The sequence below is a fragment of the Eptatretus burgeri genome, chromosome 3, assembly GCF_056783735.1.
Source record: "Eptatretus burgeri isolate ZD-2024b chromosome 3, Ebu_testis_v1, whole genome shotgun sequence".
Classification (NCBI taxonomy): Eukaryota; Metazoa; Chordata; class Myxini; order Myxiniformes; family Myxinidae; genus Eptatretus; species Eptatretus burgeri.
Window position 1 is genome coordinate 140,100,055 of NC_140963.1, and position 18,070 is coordinate 140,118,124.

The 18,070-nt window shown below is 44.9% G+C and overlaps 1 protein-coding gene and 1 pseudogene across 4 annotated transcripts in view; one reads left to right on the plus strand and one right to left on the minus strand.

The window, feature by feature from the left end:
* Positions 1-9,618: 9,618 nt before the first annotated feature.
* Positions 9,619-18,070, plus strand: part of LOC147031137 (sodium channel regulatory subunit beta-1-like) — an 85,291-nt gene continuing 76,839 nt past the window's right edge. For 3 of the 4 annotated variants that reach the window (XR_015056676.1, XR_015056675.1, XM_085875929.1), the window contains exon 1: positions 9,619-9,846. The gene's annotated coding sequence lies outside the window, so the exon portion shown is untranslated. Of the gene's footprint in view, positions 9,847-15,278; positions 15,346-18,070 lie in introns of all 4 variants that reach the window. The other variant, XM_085875930.1, reaches the window with a different exon arrangement.
* On the minus strand, positions 13,824-13,966 carry LOC147031138 (signal recognition particle RNA; annotated as a pseudogene).

Here is an 18,070-nt window from a genome sequence, read left to right on the forward strand (position 1 = left end):
AAAATTCAAACAGCTTGCCTAGTTTCGGGGATAATGATATAGGCGATTTCCCTAAGCAGCGATATTATGACGTCAACTTTTTTTCTTGGAAGAATTTCCAAAATCGGAGATGGTTAGTGCCTGTGCGTGGCCTTTCTGCGTATACATGACAAGTTTCACGAAGATCCGATGAAAACTCTGGGTTGTGAAACAAAAAATAGGAATGACGTCATAAAAATTGATATGACGTCATAGTGATGTATTATATGTGCGGCAATTTATCTCTGCTAATGCCCTGTTCGATTCCCGCAAACAGAATTCAAAAAGCTTGCCTAGTTTCGGAGATAATTTTTTAGGCGATTTCCATTAGTGGAGATAGTTTGACGTCATAACTTTTTTTTTCTTGGAGGAATTTTCAAAATCGGAGATGGTTACTGTCTGCGCAGGGTATTTTTACATACATACATATGTATCTTCTTCTTCTTCCTTCGGCTGCTCCCGTTAAGGGTCGCCACAGCGGATCATCCGTATGATCCGCATAGTGATTTGGCACATGTTTTACGCCGGATGCCCTTCCTGACGCAACCCTGGTCGCCTCTTACGACACAGGGGTATGGTACACCTATTTTAACCAGGGTATACACCGGCCCAGTACACTGGTACTCACTTCGCCGACCTCGGAAGGATGACAGGCTGAGTCAACCCCCTGGTGTATTAATTCAGTGGCCGAACGGGGCTTGAACTCAGGACCTTTTGGATCCCAAGCCGCTGCCCTAACCACTGCGCCAACACCAGGCTTATACATACATATGTATATGTATATATATATATATATATATATATATATATATATATATATATATATATATATATATGTATATATATATTTATATATATATATATATATATATATATATATATATATATATATATATATATATATATATATATATATATATATATATATATATATATATATATATATATATATGCCAAGTTTCGATGAAAACTGTAGGCTGTGAAACAAAAAAGTCCATAAGAAGAAGATGAAGAACAACAACGTGAGAAAGACTTAGAGATCCAGCAAGAGGATCTAAAAAGTCCACAAGAACAACAACGTGAGAAAGACTTAGAGATCCTCCACGAGGATCTAACAAAAAAAATGTAAAAAATAGGAATGACGTCAGAAAAATTGATATGATATCATAGTGATGTATCGTATGTGTGGTAATTCATCTCTGCTAATGCCCTGTTCGATTCCCGCAAACAGAATTCAAAAAGCTTGCCTAGTTTCAGAGATAATTTTTTAGGCGATTAGCGGAGATATTTTGACGTCATAACTTTTTTTTCTAGGAGGAATTTTCAAAATCGGAGATCGTTACTGTCTGCGCAGGGTATTTTTACATATATATGCCAAGTTTCAGGAAGTTTAGATGAAAACTGTAGGCTGTGAAACAATAAGTTTCATGAAGATCCGATGAAAACTCTGGGTTACAAAACAAAAAATGTCAAAAAATAGGAATGATGTCATAAAAATGGATATGACGTCATAGTGATGTATCATATGTGCGGTAATTCATCTCTGCTAATGCCCTGTTCGATTCCCGCAAACAGAATTCAAAAAGCTTGCCTAGTTTCGGAGATAATTTTTTAGGCGATTTCCATTAGCGGAGATATTTTGACGTCATAACCTTTTTTTCTCGGAGGAATTTTCAAAATCGGAGATCGTTACTGTCTGCGCAGGGTATTTTTACATATATATGCCAAGTTTCAGGAAGTTTCGATGAAAACTGTAGGCTGTGAAACAAAAAAGTCCACAAGAACAACAACATGAGTAAGACTTAGAGATCCTCCACGAGGATCTAAAAATGGCCTTCATAGCCAAATCACTTGTTCTCTATCGTGTCCAAATATCAGCTTCCCAGCTCAAAATGTGCCTGAGATATTGCCCAGACGAGAAATAAAATAATTGTCATTAATAAATTGATAATTATTCAGTGATTAACTAATTGATTAATCCAAAAATAAAAACTTTTGCCAAAGCATGTCTTCTTTCACTTTTGTCCCCAAATTTCAGCTTCCAAGCTCAAAGGATGGCTGAGACCGCTCGAACAAACAAGAAAGAAAATAATCAATTGATTAATCAATAAATTAAAAATACTCTTTATAGTCAAATCACTTGTTCACTGTCATGTCCAAATATCAGCTTCCTCGCTCAAAATATGCCTGAGATATTGTCCAGATGAGAAAAAAATAAATAAATCGAAAATAATTAAGTAATTAATTGATTAATCAAATAATGAAAAATACTGTTTTTACAAAAGCACATCTTCACTTTTGTCCCCAAATTTCAGCTTCCGAGCTCAAGGGATGGCTGAGATATCGCCCGGACAAACAAATAAACAAGCAGTCATAGACTGCTACTGACGAAATCGTAAACTTGACCTTTGACCTTGTCTAATAAAAGCTGTCTCTGGAGAAGGTAGCGACGCAAACCAGAAGTTTCTACGATGATTCTGCACCAAACCTCTCATAAAACATCCGATTTTTACCAGAATTTCGACAACCGAGTGTTAAGCATACTTAACCGTTACCCAAATTGAAGATAGGATTGAAATTGACTTTAAAACGAGCGCGTAATGTCGTGTGTTACAATCCCCCTCATTAGCATAATCTTCAGTTAAGCCTCAGATATGACACCCGACATAAATCTCATAAAACATCCGATTTTTACCAGAATTTCGACAACCGAGTATTAAGCATACTTAGCCGTTACCAAAAGTGAAAACAGGATTGAAATTGACTTTAAAACGAGCGCGCAATGCCGTGTGTTACAATCCCCCTCATTAGCATCATCTTCAGTTAAGCCTCAGACACGACACCCGACATAGATCTCATAAAACATCCGATTTTACCAGAATTCTGAGAACCGAGTGTTAAGCATACTTAACTGTTACCAAAAGTGAAAACAGAATTGCGATCCGAGTTAAAACGAACTCGTAACGTCGACCGAAGCAAAAATCTCCATTTCTCCACGCAATTATTTAATATTATTTTATCAAAGTCACAAAACCGTAATATTCGGCCATCCACCAACAATCTTTACATAATCCGACGGCTTAGCGAGTCAGGCATGCGACGATAACCTTTATTGGGATAAAAAATGACTTTTAAACTCCATCTTTATCCAAAACACCATCAGCGAGCACACGCAAAACCTTTACGTGACTCAACGCCGCGTCTGCTCGAGCGCGCTGCACCACGTGACGAACCGTGACACGGCGAGTGAAATATTTTTTATACAATCTTAAAACGTCTCCAAAACATCCGATTTTTACCAGAATTTCGACAACCGAGTGTTAAGCGTCCCAAGCGATCGCAAAAACCGAAGACAAAATTAAAATCGAAGTCAAAACGAACTCGTAATGTTGACCGAAGCAAAAATACTCCATTTCTCCACATTAGTACGTGCCCGTAAAAAAAAAAAATTTTTTTTAATAAATATATATATTTAAACCGCGAGCAAGAAACATCAACCACACCGGCGGTTTCTTCGCTCTCGCGTGCCCGTACGTGCGTTGCCCGGAAGTTCGCATATCGCAGTTATGATTATTCGCAATTTAGTTTTAATGGCCAATTATTCAATTAGCGCCATCGTATTTTGCCTTTTCGCAACATCGTCTCAAGGAAAAACAAAAAGAGAAGAGAAGAGAGGAACAAAAAAAATTTACTTCCTGGTTCGGAGCACACCAGCTCACTCTGATGTTCCCGAAATTTATACACCGTCTTATATGAAAACGATCATAACTTGGGGCATTGTGTTTATCTATAAATGCGCATAAGAAATCGATAAATTATTAGAATACACGAAGTCATCACTCTCCAGAAGCCATACGTTGTAACCCATAATGGGGAACGCGGCTGAGCTTCCCTTCCCCCATCGGCCACGCCCACGCAACAATGTGTCTTGTCATTGGTTTGGTAAATAAATGGCCATAACTTGGGAATCACTTGTCCGATTAATATCAAACCTTGAAAAGGCACATCCTCAGGTCCCCAGCAATATACCTGGCAAGTTTCAATCAGATCGGACCAGTGGTTGTCGAGAAACAGCGGTCACACACACACACAGACACACACACACACACACACACACACACACACACACACACACACACACACACACACACACACACACACACACACACACACACACACACATTGCTGGAATTATAGATAAGATGAATTTACGGAATTATGTTTGACCTCACTGTGACCTTGACCTTTGACCAATTTTGACCAAAATCTAATCAGCGCTAGCCACCACCCTCCTGAATCACGTAGTGTAATTTGACATTGGTAGCTTCTTCCGTTCTCGAGTTATCGTGCCTACAAACAAACACACAAACAAAGAAACACACAAACAGAGGATAGAAGTCATGAATATACTTCCGAAATCTTTAGATTTCGAAAGTAACAAACACACACACAAACACAAACAAACACACAAACAGATGACGGAAGTCATCAATATAATTACTAAATCTTTAGATTTTGGAAGTAATAAACAAACGGAGTAAAAACTGGGTACTTCCTTCCTTCAGTGCCCAGCGATGACGTCATGCATCGCCTCGGCATGGAATTGCGAAGGAGCGGTGTACAAAAACACTAACAAAGATGAATATTTCATAACCCTTGCATATATGATAGGGAAAACAAAAGTGCATTAAGCACTCAAGAGGAAGGATGAGATGGAAGTGATGATTGATTGGGCAACTTCATCTAAGTGCAATTGTGACAAGGCAGCCTTCCTTCGACAGCCAGCACTTTCGAGTTTAATTTGAGCATCATGAGGACTGTCAGGATCATGTTATACAGGGAACATACTCACCCTTGAATTGTTTAGTTTTAGTTCGATTCCCAACTCGAATACAAACTTTTAATGACGTTTTGAAGACCTGGTGTTTCATTGTAAAGTGTGCCGCAGCCTTGGATGGACGTGTAGTTTAGTATTCACTCTGCTCGTATTGCGGCCTGTTGAAATGTTAATATACCATCGTATCTTTTCACAAAGATGGAATCTGAATACCATTGTTCAACCTGGATACGTGCCTGGCCCAGTGCCCATGGCATCTCTACTAAAAGCCTTCACAAACTGACATCTCTCATTAAAACATTTATCAAATATGACATCTCAAACAAAAGCTTTTACCAGCTATGACATCTCCACCACTGCACGTGGCCAGGTCCGATCTGTGATTTGCTTCCGGTACCATGGAAACTTGCACTACCTGTTCCATGGTTGAGTTGGCAGCGACTAAACTGACTCCCCCACCAAGTTTCCTGGTGAGGCGGACGCATGGATATAGACACCCAGCAGGATTAAAAACAAAACCTGTCAAAGGGTGGAGGAGCTCTTAGTAAGCCAACCGCCATCCATATCTGGTGCCCAACTTTGTCTGCGGATGTCCTCCTCCAGTTGGCTTAGCCATTTCTAGAAGGTTGGTGACAGGATTGGTACTCCTGCCACTGAAAAACACTTCATTCTGCAACATATACTGACATGAATCAATTCCAGAACAACCCGCTACGTGGGAGTACCTCCTATGCAACTGTCCCTCATAGGGCAGCTAACTCATTGAGAGGATTGGGGTAAAGCCTTTGGAATCCCCAGTCTCTGATGATAGGAGGGAAACCCTGCTGGGTATGGTTCTGGTGGTGTATGCTGGGGTGGTACTGATGCGTCATCCACGAGAAGGCAGTCGCCTCAGGTTAACCTGAGGCAGTCCCTTCAGGTGGGTGCCTGGAATGTCCTCATTATAAGAGAGGATGATCACTTGTCTCTGCTGTCATCTGAGCTCCAGCGTTTGGGCATCGGTATTGCAGCACTTTTTGAGGTTCGGAGACTGGATAGTGATGAGATCATGGTAATGGCTACTCCTACTACTGGTCTGGTCGATCTAATGCTTGTCACAGTCCTGTCGCAGTCAACGTGTGGCCCTAATTGGAGTTCTTTCATCCCCTCTTTCTGTCCAGGCTGGAGTTCCTCAAGGTAGCGTTCTGGGCCCTGTTCTTTTTCTGGTTTTCATCAATGATCTCTCCGACTCTGGAAAATCCTCTTTATCTCTTTGCTGATGACTCCACCCTCTGCCGTACCATCTGTCATCCCTCACACCGGCAAGTAGCACCTTCTTCGCTCTCTGAAGATCTGGGTAAAATCACAAACTGGTCCAACACGTGCAACATGTCTTTCAATGCTGAAAAATCTCACACTCTCACTACGTCTCTCTGAAAGGACGGTTTGGAAAACTCCCCCATCCACTTTCTCAACAATCCTCTTGAAGAAGTCCTTTCTTTCAAGCTTCTGGGTCTCACTATCTGCCATGATCTTTCCTTGGAAAGCCACATTTCCAACCTTCCCTCCAAAGCCAGTCGCCGACTGGAAATCCTTTGTCATGAAAAGTCTTTCCTTGGCCCACCTGAGCTCCTGACCACATACAAAGTTTTTGTCCGCAGCCTCATGGAGTACTGCTCTCCCCTCTGGGCTGGTGCTCCTGCCTCTCACCTTTCTCGGCTTCACGCTGTGGAAACCAAGGCATTTCGGATCATTGGTATCTTCCACGATGAGGCTGAGTCTTTGGGTCTCTCACTCTCTCACCGCAGGCAGGTCGGTGGTCTTTCTGTCTTCTACCGTCTCCTTTCCGGTCTCGACCCCCCCCCCCGCTCTGTCTGCGATTTGTCCCCACCATATTTCCACAGGGCGCTCAAGATCCGCCAACAACACCCTTCTGGTAAAACTACCAAAATCACGAATCACTGCTCACTCTCACTCTTTCCTTCCTCCTTTTTCCCGCCTTTGAAATAAACTCCCTCACTCTGTTCAATTCCATTCTTCTCTCCAGGCCTTCAAAACGGCTGTTCACTACCCCCATCCAAATCCTCGATCTTTTCTTCCCACGTTAATCCACCCCAAACCCACCTCCTTCAAATTACCTGCTTTCCTTCCTGAAAGTCCCTGTAATGTCCATCTTATATTCCCCATGTTCCCCACCCCATCCCTTGCCCTTCCACAGATCTCCAAATGTCTCTGTTCCCCACTGTTTTGTCCTTCCCACTCCCATCATTCTTGTCTCATGCCCCCCTTGCTGTGTGGTGTGTGTTTGCTCTCATAGGAGCCTCAACAAGGTATACAAAAAAAAATGGTGATCATTCCAAGGAATTGATGCTTACCTGTGTTTAACAAGCTGACTCCTGTGGTAGTTCAGGTAACACCGGTCAACGAGCATATTATGAGACAGGATTCGTCACTCTCTGGGTTTCATGTCCCTGGTCTCTTCATATGCTCCGACTGAGGAGAGTGATCTTATTGAGGAGACATTCCCTGCCACACTCAAGTCGGTGGTTGATCAGTGTCCCAGCCGAAATACTCTTCTAGTCTTAGAGGATTTCAATGTATCGATTGGCACTGATAGCGATGTCTGTGAGACGTGTGTTGGTTCCTATGGGTCTGGAACCTGAATAGCACTAAGATTCTTGACTTTGTGAGATGTGGATTTGGAATAGCTGGTTCATAGATTCAGCACTCACAGCCACCGTGCTGGACTTTGAACTGCAATGCTGGTGGTGTTGCAAAGGAGATTGATGATGTTATCATTGATGGTCGCTGAACGTTCCTCCAGAAGTGCAACGTCTACTGGAGTGCTCAGTTCCTCAATACAGATCATAGGCTTGTTGTTGCAACTTTGAAGCTGCGGCTCAAATCTAAGAGAATGGTACTATCCCAGTTTAGGCTAGATGTTGGCTCGCTCCAGGATGAAAGGGTCACTGAGGAGTTTGCATACAGGTTGTGTTGGGGTCCAAGGGATCTGAGTGTTTCAAGGGATCCTGAAGAGTTGTGGATTGCCTTCAAGACTACTATACTTGATGTTGCCGGTGCGTGTCTTGGAACCCAATATTGGGCCAAGGGACACTGGATACCATCGACCAGTGTTACAGGGCCAGACTTTATGGCAGAGCTGAGCTTTTCAGGGAGCTGAGGTTCCTCCAAACCTGTCCCTCGGTGTACTGCAGTTAGAACAGACGGTGGTGGGCTCTTGACAGAGGAGTCTGAAGTGAAGGCCCGCTGGGCTTGTTGAGTTGGGTGTCAGGGGTGTACTAATCCTATTTCTGACCCTCCAATCCACTGTGAACGACCTTAGTTTGTGGAAACACAGGCTGCGGTGAACCGGTTGAAATGGGGTAAAACTCCAGGGATGTGTGGCATCCGTGTTGAACTTCTCAAGCCTGGTGGAAATGCTGCACTCGTGTCGTTGCATGCAGTTCTGTGCTCTGCCTGGAACACAGGCATCATCCCAGTTTTGTGTCCCTCCATGGACACATGGAGTCCACATGGAGCCTATGTTGATCTCCGCAAAGCATTCGAGTGAGTGAATTGGGATGCCCTCTGGAGGATTCTCGGTCTTCGTGGGGTGCCACCAAAACTGATCAATCTGATGTCCGAACTATGAACTCTGGTGCTGAGAGTGCTATGAGATGTGGTGGTACTATCTCTGATTATTTCCAGTTGTTACTGGAGTTCGTCAGGGGTGTCTGCTGTCCTCTCTGTGTCAAAGATGTTGAAGTCACAGGAAGATAAACGTAAGGGATGACTTAAGATGGAGGTGCACCACCTTCTGGAAGTCTTGGAGTTGCCCCACTGTGAGATCACACCATACCTCATTTGGCTCTTCTTCGAGCCACCATTTGCAGATGAATCCCCAGAGAACCCCCCTGCCCCCACCCCCACCACCTCCCTCACACACAAAGAATGACGCAATCCGTCATGTATTTAATATTTCATCCTTGGGTCACCGTGTGGGACACCTCAGACGTGAATTTAAAAGATCGCACCCAAACTATTCATTCAAATACTTACTATGACGTCACAAGATGATGTATTTATTGCCTTGCCAGGAAATACCTGATTAATTCATCCCCAAATTGCATTTAAACCGTATAAACCTGATTTTTTTATTGTCGGAATACTAAAACTTCAGCAAACACTCCGTGAAATAAATGAAAAGCTTTCGATTCTTACGTACCGTACCTTACCTTATGACGTCATCAAGAAAAATCGAACAATCGGCACATTCAGTCAGGCACGCGGTGCAGAGACAGAATGGAGAGAGGGAGTAAACTCCCAAATCGCGACAATCTCCGAGCATCCATCCTCAAGATCCGACGAAGGGCCTTTAATTTGTCTGTTGGACCACACGTCGCCGCTTCCTCCTGAAGCTTCCACTCACCGTTCATCAATGGTGCCTTGAGTTTGGTGCCCGACCTCCCCCAGTCCTCAACATTTTCAACATGCCTGGTTCAACCCATCAGGCCAGAGATAATAAATCGTGACTGAAATGACCATTAAAGTTGCCCATCTCCCGTCTGTATCATCATATCTCATCAGCAGGGATTTTAATCGGTGCTAATGAGCCATGATGAAATAGTTCGTCGCGGTGATCAAGTTTTTTTTTGTTTTTTTTTCCATCTTTTCTTTTGTGTTTGCGATATAGAGTATAACATGATATGTTTCGTGTTATCGTAAAGTGTTCATTTAATCTTCGCTGTTTTATCAGGTTTAAAAGATGAAAAAGGGAATAATAAAGGAACAACAACAACAACACCAAAATAGAGTAACATTTCTCGTCCATTGAAAGGGCGGGTACTTTGTATTGATTGTGGGCTGCAGTGAGACAGAGACAGAGACAGAGATAGAGAGAACGGGGAGATAAAAACAAGTGTTTCTGAAGAGAAAGAGATCCTTGTACGAGAGGAAACTGTTCAAAGGCTGCGGTTGGTGGAAGCGTCTCACGGGATACCTGAAGCGCGTTTGTGAGTAACAACCTTGGTCGTGTGTTCTCTTCACAACCATCCCTTCACTCATCACAACCATCCCTTCACTCGTCACAACCATCCCTTCACTCATCACAACCATCCCTTCACTCATCACAACCATCCCTTCACTCATCACAACCATCCCTTCACTCGTCACAACCATCCCTTCACTCATCACAACCATCCCTTCACTCATCACAACCATCCCTTCACTCGTCACAACCATCCCTTCACTCATCACAACCATCCCTTCACTCATCACAACCATCCCTTCACTCATCACAACCATCCCTTCACTCGTCACAACCATCCCTTCACTCGTCACAACCATCCCTTCACTCGTCACAACCATCCCTTCACTCGTCACAACCAACCCTTCACTCATCACAACCATCCCTTCACTCATCACAACCATCCCTTCACTCGTCACAACCATCCCTTCACTCATCACAACCATCCCTTCACTCATCACAACCATCCCTTCACTCATCACAACCATCCCTTCACTCGTCACAACCATCCCTTCACTCATCACAACCATCCCTTCACTCGTCACAACCATCCCTTCACTCATCACAACCATCCCTTCACTCATCACAACCATCCCTTCACTCATCACAACCATCCCTTCACTCATCACAACCATCCCTTCACTCATCACAACCATCCCTTCACTCATCACAACCATCCCTTCACTCATCACAACCATCCCTTCACTCGTCACAACCATCCCTTCACTCATCACAACCATCCCTTCACTCATCACAACCATCCCTTCACTCATCACAACCATCCCTTCACTCATCACAACCATCCCTTCACTCATCACAACCATCCCTTCACTCATCACAACCATCCCTTCACTCGTCACAACCATCCCTTCACTCATCACAACCATCCCTTCACTCATCACAACCATCCCTTCACTCATCACAACCATCCCTTCACTCATCACAACCATCCCTTCACTCATCACAACCATCCCTTCACTCTTCACAACCATCCCCTCACTCATCACAACCATCGCTTCACTCATCACAACCATCGCTTCACTCATCACAACCATCCCTTCACTCATCGCAACCATCCCTTCACTCATCACAACCATCCCTTCACTCATCACAACCATCCCTTCACTCATCGCAACCATCCCTTCACTCGTCACAACCATCCCTTCACTCGTCACAACCATCCCTTCACTCGTCACAACCATCCCTTCACTCGTCACAACCATCCCTTCACTCGTCACAACCATCCCTTCACTCGTCACAACCATCCCTTCACTCGTCACAACCATCCCTTCACTCGTCACAACCATCCCTTCACTCATCACAACCATCCCTTCACTCTTCACAACCATCCCTTCACTCATCACAACCATCCCTTCACTCATCACAACCATCCCTTCACTCATCGCAACCATCCCTTCACTCATCACAACCATCCCTTCACTCATCACAACCATCCCTTCACTCATCGCAACCATCCCTTCACTCATCACAACCATCCCTTCACTCATCACAACCATCCCTTCACTCATCACAACCATCCCTTCACTCATCGCAACCATCCCTTCACTCATCACAACCATCCCTTCACTCATCACAACCATCCCTTCACTCATCGCAACCATCCCTTCACTCATCGCAACCATCCCTTCACTCATCGCAACCATCCCTTCACTCATCGCAACCATCCCTTCACTCATCGCAACCATCCCTTCACTCATCACAACCATCCCTTCACTCATCACAACCATCCCTTCACTCATCACAACCATCCCTTCACTCATCACAACCATCCCTTCACTCATCGCAACCATCCCTTCACTCATCACAACCATCCCTTCACTCATCACAACCATCCCTTCACTCATCACAACCATCCCTTCACTCATCACAACCATCCCTTCACTCATCGCAACCATCCCTTCACTCATCACAACCATCCCTTCACTCATCACCACCATCCCTTCACTCATCACAACCATCCCTTCACTCATCACAACCATCCCTTCACTCATGACAACCATCCCTTCACTCATGACAACCATCCCTTCACTCATCACACCCATCCCTTCTCTCGTCACAACCATCCCTTCACTCATCACAACCATCCCTTCTCTCATCACATCGATCCCTTCACTCATCGCAACCATCCCTTCACTCATCACAACCATCCCTTCACTCATCACAACCATCCCTTCACTCATCACAACCATCCCTTCACTCATCACAACCATCCCTTCACTCATGACAACCATCCCTTCACTCATGACAACCATCCCTTCACTCATGACAACCATCCCTTCACTCATCGCAACCATCCCTTCACTCATCACAACCATCCCTTCACTCATCACAACCATCCCTTCACTCATCGCAACCATCCCTTCACTCATCGCAACCATCCCTTCACTCATCGCAACCATCCCTTCACTCATCGCAACCATCCCTTCACTCATCACAACCATCCCTTCACTCATCACAACCATCCCTTCACTCATCACAACCATCCCTTCACTCATCACAACCATCCCTTCACTCATCACAACCATCCCTTCACTCATCACAACCATCCCTTCACTCATCACAACCATCCCTTCACTCATCACAACCATCCCTTCACTCATCACAACCATCCCTTCACTCATCACAACCATCCCTTCACTCATCACAACCATCCCTTCACTCATCACAACCATCCCTTCACTCATCACAACCATCCCTTCACTCATCACAACCATCCCTTCACTCATCACAACCATCCCTTCACTCATCACAACCATCCCTCACTCATCACAACCATCCCTTCACTCATCACGTTGTTCCTCGTCGCATGACGTCGGGGAATCGCCCGTCTTTCATTTCCTTTGATTCATGAGGTTTTTGTTGAGAGGTGTGACGTCAATCTCCATGAGTGTGGACCTAACGAGCGGATTCCTGGTGAACTTGGTCCGTCATTTCCACTTTTTAATTTTAATTCCTCACCACACACACAGGTCCATCCTCTTCCCCAACTCCTCAAACCCCCCCCCCCCACCGCCGAGTTTTTATTTCGGTACGGCCCCTTCCCCCTTGTGCACAATCCACCCCTGGCTCCCGCACCCCTGGCTCCCGCACCCCTGGCTCCCGCACCCCTGGCTCCCGCACCCCTCACTCTGCACCCCTCACTGCGCACCCCTCAATCCGCACCCCTCACTCCTCACTCTCACTCCGCACCCCTCACCCCTCACTTCCTCACTCCCGCACCCCTCACTGACCGCTGAATTAACACCAAGGGGTTGACAGTCTGTCATCCTTCCAAGGTTGGCGAAATGAGTGCCAGTGTACTGGTAATTGCGGCACTGTATCAGCGGCATCGCTGTGCCCCGAACTAACGATGCAACCAGCAGCCACAAAGGCTGTACACGAAGGGAACTTCATGATGGAAGTGTAATTATGAAATAGTAAAAATTTAAAGTTCATTTTGTACTTCCGTTGCTGTTTTCTGTGCAAGCAAAGCTCGAGCAATGTTCAACAGCTCTTGGTGAAAGATTTGGAATTCCAGAAAACTCAATAAAACGAAGATGAAGCGATTGAATTCCTTGCACACATGGACTGATTGAAGGGCGTCTCGACCAATCAAAACTCAATGGAACTACGGACGTAGGAATACAAGCAACAACAAGAAAGAGAGCAATCGGAGATTGCAGACCCTCGCCAGGACTTGTTTTGTGTGGTCATTATGTACTGGTGTGTTACATAATTAATAAGGGACGTAGCAAGAACTGCCACTTTATAACTGCTGGCAGTGATGACCGGGTACCAAGATGTTCCACTTTGATCAGATGCCTGACACCTGACACCTGACTGTTGTTGTTCGTCTTTCGGCTGCTCCCGTTAGGGGTCGCCACAGCGGATCATCCGTTATGATCCGCATACTGATTTGGCATAGGTTTTACGCAACCCTGGTCACCTCTTACAACACAGGGATATGGATTGGGTTTCGCCATGATTCCGGGCTGCCCTACACCCTCTCTCATAGCGCAGCCCAGCGCAGAGCTCCCGTCCTCAAGCGATCCTCCAACCCAAGCCTCCGAGTAGCCGGATTACAGGCGTACGCCACTACGCCCGGTACCTGACACCTGACTATCAAATTGAATTCAGAATGGGATTAAAATGAATTAAATTCAAATCAAATGGAAGACCAAATAGGTACAGTCCTGCATTGGAGTCATCAGAAGGAACCTGGATAGGATTCACATTTCAGCTGCTACTCCTCTCCCCTCAAACCCCAACAAGCACAGTCAAGCGAGCCTTTTTCAAAAACAATAATAATAATAATAAAACAGAACCCAGATTGAAAAAAAATTAAAAATTCTGCCTGTGCCAGACTGTGTGTCCGACCAAGCTGAAATTTAGAACGTATTCCCCATCACGACTAGATCGCAGTCGTGAAGTTTTACGTCGATCGATGAAGCGGTTCAAGAGAACGAATTTTAATTTTATGTTATTTAAATCTCCGTTCAATCAATACGGTTCAGACCATGTGACCTACTAATTATTCGTGAACACCCTGATATCCCCAAAGCTTGGGGAACATTTGTGTGAAGTTTCCCCTCGTTCTGTCCAGGCGTTCCGGAGAAGATTTTAAAAATAGGCTTTTGGGTAAATCCAATATGGACACCAAACAATGTGACCTTTGACGTCACGGGTGGGAAAATTTTGTTCCTCATGGATAGGTGGTCATTGTTGTATTTTGCCTCTCTCTGTTAAGAAAAGATTTTTGAAGGTATATTACATATCTATTGTCATGGAGGTGGCCGGGTTCAAATCCTGCTCCTCGTAGCAGTTGGCGCAGGGTGCTGGGATTCGAATCCCACTCCCTAAATTAATGGTAGCCTGGCGGTTAACACCGGCCAACCTCCCTGGACGGTCGAGTGGTCCTTATTCCTAGGAGGCGGACACGCTCATTGACATGGATTTCAGCGCGTGCTCGAAGGGTATGGCGGATGGCATGCTGCAAGGATGGTGTTCGTACTGATGAGACGTCGTGTTCTGCGGATGCAATTGTGATGTAATGAAGGACCTATGACGTCGTACAAAAATCCTATTTATTTCCCATGAGCAGTACTTACTGTGTGCCAAGTTTTAATTTTTTTTTTTTCCCTTGGTGTGGTTTCAGAGATTGAGGTCCAAAGTTTTTCCATTTTTCCAACATGGTTGCCACACTACGTAACCTATGATGTCATGCTCATCATTAAAACATTCTACATGAGTAGTCACTCCTGTGGTGAAAATTTCATCTCAATCCGACAAGCGGTTGCAGAGAAAAACACTGAAGTTCTGTGCGGACAAACAAACAAATGGACCCAAATGCTATCCCCTCTCCTCTGGTGAGGCTAATAAGCTCTGTATCCATGCCATGGGTCTGTTCGTGCGATACAGGCCAGAGATACGGCTCCTGGACAGGTCTGGAACACAATAAACAACAATAAGATGATCGGGAAGGACGGTAGGTGGATCGAAATTATGCATGCACCACAAATTTTTAGCCCATGATCATTTGCAAATATGTTTTATAAACAAATATTGTAACATTTTGAATTGTTGTGATAAATGTTCAAGAGCATTTGATGCATGAGAGTATCTGCTTCTACCATGAACAAAACAACTCGTAAGCATTTGTTGCTCGACAAAACGCTGGTGTACACAAAGCAAACAGAACAACAACAACAACAACAACAACAACAACAACAACAACAACAAAAAACCCCAAGAAAGCTCACAAAGCTACTTCCATGACTGCTCAGTGCCATTGGTGCTGGTCTACCAGTGGACATGATCCATGACTTGAAGCATGAACTTTCTCCATTGCCTTTGTCCCTATCTGAAGCGTTTGTCGAGTTGAATTCCACATGTAAAGCAGAGCTACTTGGCACACTGTACGTCTGGAATCAAGGTACCATCAGAAGCTGCACACGTGGAACTGAATATTTGCATCGTTGTTGATGGTTACGTGCTCATGCAAATGATCACTTGGAGAATCAGAAGGTTGTCCAAACCTTTGGAGATTGTGCAGATGCATTCAATTTCATGTAGTCTGTAAAACACTTCAAAGGGGAAATTAACGAGAGCTGACGTTGACTTTGACCACAGTATATCAGACCGCAGCGAATTAAGACAGCGACACAATCCAAACGTTTTGGTCAGAGGAACCTGTTCAAAAGGTCATCAGATTAGATGTGCCATTTCTGCCAAGTGTGGAGCCAATACGTGCCTTTCAAAATGACGTATGAATGCTAAATGAGGCCTCGTGTGCATGCACTGCATGTGTGTTTGCACTGATTCGGTTCTGGTTGCTGAACACTTTTTGTCCTGCCATTGCTAGCGTGAAATTTATAATTCATATAATCTTTTGAACATAATTTTCAGCATCGAACAAAAGAGTGGCAGTGTCAGAATGGTTAATCGTAATTGTTCTGTTCCTGAATGCAAATCGGACAAGCGGACATACAGGAATATGAGAGATATCTGTGGATGAGAGGTGTCGGGTTCGTACCATTTCGGAGGAGGCTCCGCGCTCCTCTTTTTATGAGCCTTGGCAAAGGGAGTGGCTGAGTACCAGATAGCAACGTGCTGTTTGCCAAATCCCACTCTTCTATTGGGACACAGCGGCCATAGCCAGGCTCCGGGTCTGGAAACTGGCTCAGTTGCTCACCAACCTTGGGATGGATCGATGCTGCGAGTTTTACATGGCGCCGCGGTCTTTGGACGTGTGCCTCGGCCCCAAACGTGCACTGTCCTTTATTCTAACTTGGAATTGTAGCGGAACCCTCGCGCTACCCGCAGGTCCGCTCATGAACCGCAGCACACGTTCGTGCCTCATGTTCATCACTCAAATAACTCGTCCCGCATTCCTCCCGGGCCCCATGAGGTTTCGCTGCAGATTTGGTGACCATGGGGCAGTTGAAACGGTCATAGAGTAGTACACTCTTGTGGTTGTAATTCTTGCTGAGAGGTGGTGATAATGCGTCATCTATAGTGAGTGGTTAATTTCCACGTGGCACCCACGGTGGAGGCCTAGTGCCACGTGGCGTTTGTGGTGAAATGGTGAATAAAAGTCGGGTTTTAGCGTGGGTTGTTGCGGGAGTATTTTCCCCAGTTGTAGGAATCTGCTGCAGTGAACTTAGTGAGCCGGGTGAAGTCTGAGCTGAGGTGGTGGTTTGGAAATGGCGCACACATTTGAACGAAGAATGCACGCCACTCCAAAGGAATGGTGCGTTGACGGCGAGAAGCGTTTGCAGCGTGAGCATAATGCTGACGCTCGTAGCTTACTGTTTGTTTGTTTGTGTGTTTTGTGTAACGGAAAGTAAAAGGTTAAAGTGAGGATGTAAGCGGTATACAAAGCCCAACTACGAGAGTCCCACCCAACGCATCTTTCCCCTTTTTAACTCGCTAGACATATGGAAGGGACGATCTAAGTCCTAAGACATACTGTTGAAATAACTGCCTTGGCGATTGCTGTATGTTGTGTGCCATTGCCTTTGAAGCATGCGGTTTTACAGAACCACAACAATATTTCTAATTGCACACAGCCCATACATCTCCCAATTCCCCCCTCCCCCACCATCATTCCCACCATTATTGATCGTAAATATCATCATTTTAAACTTGCCTTGTTAATGCACAAGTCCCAAATATGTCCTTCCCATCAATGTTCAGAAAAACTTAATCCAGATTAACAGTCCATTCACTGGTGGTCATCCATCGTGGGTTTCTGTAACACAAGTCCCTCCACTCGGGCCTTGCACCGACCCACCTGGTCTGGAGTTTACAGTGTGAGCAGGTGCCTGTTCGGCGAGCTGAGAAGGTTCTCCAAGTCTTTCGTTGTGCAGATGCACAATCCTTTTGCTCATATACTTTTCCAAGTATTTTCGGCTTTTGTTTAGAAGCTTGATGAGCCATTCCAAGGAACAATCTTTATCCTGGACACACAATCCATTTTATTTTGTCCCGAATATTTGGAAATTGATTTGAATCGGTTTCCCTGGGTGTCTGCACTTGCGCACTGAGCATTTTGAGGCAGATTTTACATCATTTTGAAAGTGCCGTATCAATTGCACTGGAAGAGAACAGAGCAGATCTTGCCAGGTTTCTTTCTGACGTCCTCATGTCCAGAGGAAAGGAGCTACAAGAGCAATATGAGCTGGTAATCTGAGGTGGTGGCACTGAACCAA